Source organism: Triticum dicoccoides, chromosome 4B, assembly GCF_002162155.2.
Source record: "Triticum dicoccoides isolate Atlit2015 ecotype Zavitan chromosome 4B, WEW_v2.0, whole genome shotgun sequence".
Taxonomy (NCBI): Eukaryota; Viridiplantae; Streptophyta; class Magnoliopsida; order Poales; family Poaceae; genus Triticum; species Triticum dicoccoides.
Genome location: NC_041387.1, coordinates 325,303,021 through 325,307,395, shown reverse-complemented (window position 1 = coordinate 325,307,395; position 4,375 = coordinate 325,303,021).

Below are 4,375 nucleotides of genomic sequence, written 5' to 3'. Positions count from 1 at the left end.
CTTGGGAATGTCCCCTGGATATAGCCGAGCAAGGTGAACTAGGCCATGTCTGGATCCTCGCCTGTTAGGCCGGGGACCTGCAGCCTCATCGTGTCCCCCGCGCCTTCATACTCCCGCAAGGGCTTTGAATGTGATTGGAGCAGCACGAGGTGCTGCGCCAGGAACTCCTTCACGATCATCGCCCCGTCAACAGCTTCGCTTCCATATGTGAAGTTGTCTTCTTTAGGACGAGTTTTGCTCGGGGGTCGGTGAGCTTTGCGGAGCCCCACTTAGGGGACTGCTTGGGCAGCACCTCCAGAAGCGCCAGCCACGGGTCGATGCCGCGAGCATCCAGGAAGATCGAGCGCTGCCAAAAACCTTCCACCTTCTTCCCGGCCTTCAAGAGCATGTTTTTGTTGAGCACGTCGACAAAGGAGATGCATGCAGATTGCTGGGTCCGAGCGGTACACCGCAAGGTGAAGAAGTGGCGGAAGAGCGCCACCGAGGGCCTCACACCCACGAAAGCCTCGCAGTAGAAGCCAAAGACAAACAAGGGAAGAATGAAGTTGGGCTAAAGGTGAAGGGCGCGGATTTGGTAGTGCTCGAAGATGGCGTAGAAGAACTCGTAGGAGGGCGGAACCAACCCAGCAAAGACGTTGTGGAGGAAGAAGTGGTAGATGGACCCCGCCAGACTGCTCCACGCCATGGAGCTGGGCCAAATCTGGGTGGCACCCCATTAATTGCAGTCGCCGACCGTCAGCGAGAGCACCGGATTGAGGTCCTCCTCCTTAGCGATGGTGAAGGGTGAGAGCACCAACACAAGCGAGGAGGAGCTCGCGACGGGGGCTGCGGACTTTGCTTTCCCAACAGGTGCCATTCGCAAGGTCGATGACACCGACGTGGGAGAAGGGAAGGCGGCAGTATATCTGGATCTAGGGGAGCCTCATGCGAGAGAAAGGGGATCACGGCAGTATAAGGAAATGCGAGACAAGGAGGATCACTGATGGCCCCGCGGTGTGCGCCAGGCTTTTTGTCAGCCAGAGCACTTGCCGAGGCGTTGTGGGGAAGTGGGGGCATCCCATGTCCAGTCGTGCGCCACACATCGAGCCTGGCCCACAGGCGGTTGGGGCCCTCGTCGCTTCGCCCTCCCTTCTTTGCCTTTGCCTTGGAGCAAGGCCGAGCGTGCCGCAGGCCCGGGGGCTATTGTCAGGCTCTGGGACTGGGGGTACCGAGGCCCGTCTGCCAACGGCCCAGCGCATGGCTCCACCAACGGCCCGGCGGGGCCCAACATCAAGACTTCACGAGCAAGACCCTCGCGAGGGCCCCTGCCTCGCTAGGCGAACTACATCAAGACCCCCTAAGGAGCGGCCTCCCGAGGATGCCTCCCGAGTGGCGTACATCTCTAGGCTCGCGCCCCACCTCACGAGGCGCATGGTGACGTGAGCCAGACGAACAAAGCTAGGAGGGCGCCAACGGGCGCAGGCAAGGACAGTTTCCTCTTTAGTGCTAAAGAGGCAAGAACGAACGCGGGTTCCTAAGGAATTCTCCAAAGGTTGCCATTCCAGTGCAACAAGACCAAGACCACAGGCTCGGCAGTATGGAGGTCATCATCGAGCCCACCTACGCGTCATGGCCAGAAGCGTTGCAGGCGAAGACCACCTTTACACATGATAGGGTGTACTACTTTTCCCCTTCAAAATTGGCCACTATGGTATCCCTTCCCGCCTCAGCCATGAGGGAAGAGGACCGGGGCCAGTATAAGTATAGGCTAGTCTCCGCTATAGAGGACCAAGTCGAACCCTGAGCCCTCTCGAGGCAGTTCATCCTTGTACTAGTTGACACTCACCCTCCTCGCGAGGAAATCCACCACAAAGTAGGAGTAGGGTTTTAAACCGCAAGGTGGCCCGAAACTGGGTAAATGATCGTGTCCCATTCTTCTTCCCGTTTGCTCGAGCATGACGGAGCTAAGCCGTGAGGCGGTGAGCAGCAAGCCATAGCCTAGCGAAGTACTTCGTGCACACCCCAGAGTTCGAACCTTTGGGTTTGCAGAGCCCCGATTCCGACAGTTGGTGTGCTCGAGAGTGTGTATCATGTCCTTCTCGTTGCAGCAGATGGTGAGGGTGCCGATGCAGCCGGTCATCTTGATGAGGTCGTAGGCGTGTTGGGTCACGGCCATGAACTGGAGAGTGCCGGGTAGCCCAAGATGGCGTTGTAGGGCAGGCCGATGTGAGCCACGTCGAAGACAATGAACTTCGTGTAGTAGTTCTTGAAAGAGCCAAAGGTGACGAGAAGGTGCACCTACCCTAGAGGGAGAGTGGAGCTGTCGGTGACACCCAAGAAGGGCCTGGTGGGCATCAGGCGCTCATAGGGTACTTCAAGCATCTCGAAAGTCTCCACAGAGAGTACGTTGAGGCCTGCGCCGCCATCGATGAGTGTCTTGGTGATGGCCACGTTGCTGATGGCTAGAGTACACAGCAGGGGGGCGACACCCACGGCCTTCGTGGACTTGGGGTGGTCACTAGTGTCGAAGGCGATCGGGAACTCGGAGCACCTGAGGCGGCTGGCAGACTCGGGCGTCGGGAGGGCCACGTTCACCTCACCAGAGAACTCCTTGAAGTGGCGGTTGGATGGAGGGGGCCTGGGCCCCGCCAAGGATGCAGGCCACCTAGCGGGGTTCTTGGTAGCCCCCAGCATTATCGGTGAGAGGAGGGTCGTTTGCATGCGGCGGGACGGGAATGGCCTTAGGGATAGGCCTGCCACGGCTAGTTCAGCAAGCCCTAATGGTTGTTGTCGACGGTGTCGTTGTTGTTGTTGTCGCCCCAGCAGCCACCTCTGTTGTTGCCATCACGGCCCTTGCCACACTCCTTGCGGCTGCCGCGGCGCTTGGTGTGACCCTCGCGAAGCAGCTTGAGCTCATGCCAGTCTTCAGTGTTGTGGGAGTTCACGTTGTGATAGGCACAAAAAATATGGTCATCCTTCTAGGCCTCACCACGGTAGCGGTCGCGCTTGTAGTCCGCCTCTGCCGCGAGCACGATAAGTCCCTTGCACTTGGCGTCCTTGCCCTTGGACTTCGACGCGTGAGGCTTAGCATCAGGGTCATTGTGGAGAAAAAGGCGGCCCTCTTCAACCTTGGCGCAACGGTCGGCGAGGTTGAATAGCTCTGCAGCGGAGTACAACTCATCGTTGATGGAGAGCTTTTCTCACATCTTCACGTCTGTGACGCCGTTGGTGAAGGCCGAGATGATCGTGGCATCAGAGGCCTTCGGGATCCAGTTGCGCACCTGGCTAAAGCACTGGATGAACTTGCGGAGGGTCTCCCCAGGGTGTTGATGCATGGCTCTTAGGTCGTTGAGCATGAGAGGGCGATCGCTCGTGCCCGCGAAGTTGGCGACAAACAGCTTGCACAGCTCGCCCCACAAGGAGGCGGACGCCTCTAGAAGGTTAAAGAACCACGAGTGCGCGACGTCCTTGAGGGCCATGGAGAACCAGTTCGTTATGACTTGGTCATCTCCCTTCACAGCCTGGATATTGATGGTGTAGAGCAGGAGGAACTCTGTGGGGTTGGCGCTGGCATCATAGCATGGCGGAAGCTCGGGCTTGAACTTGTCGGACCACGCCATGCGGTATAGCTCGGGAGTGAGGGCCAGGTAGACCCCATTAGTGATGGTGCCGCCGGCCATAGCCGCACAGTTCTGGTGCCCAGCTGTGGCAACATCGTGGATGACGCAATCCTGGGGGATGTGCTACTTCTCGAGGATCACGCGCGCATCCGGGGGCGTGCGGTGAACGATCTGTCAGCTGTTATCGAAGCTGGCCAGCGTGAATGAGCCATGGGATAGCTCCGGAGCGCGTGTTGCATGCCACCTTTCGGCCGCGTCACGGCCCGGAGGAGTGGGAAGGCGCGTTGCACCCTGCCCACTCGGCACATAATGGAGGAGCAGGCAGGGAGCAAGATGACACTCGGCTATTGCACGGCATCAACGAGCTCGGTGACGCGGCCGAGCTAGGCGTCGTAGCCGTCCTCGGTAGAACGATAGCACAACAGCTCCTATGCCATGAGAAGTAAGGCGTGCGGAGCGGGAGGGTCGCGATGTGCGAGCAAGGAGGCGGTGGCGGAGTGGCCACACGCCTGCTCTTTCACTGACGGGTAGACAGAGAAGCCACCCGCTCTCCCACGCGCTCGATGGCGGCGCAAGGGCGTTGTCCAGGGGTACCACGGGCAGCGGGCGCCTCGTGGACCCTGGCGACAGTCCGGCGTGCGGCACGTTCCCGATGAGCGGCGTCATCGTCCATGTCGATGTGGGGGTCGAAGGTGCAATGACACGAAGTCCCCCTATCGTGCGCGCCAAATGTCGGAGTCTGTGATCTATCCAAGAAACTCTCCAAGAACTAAGGT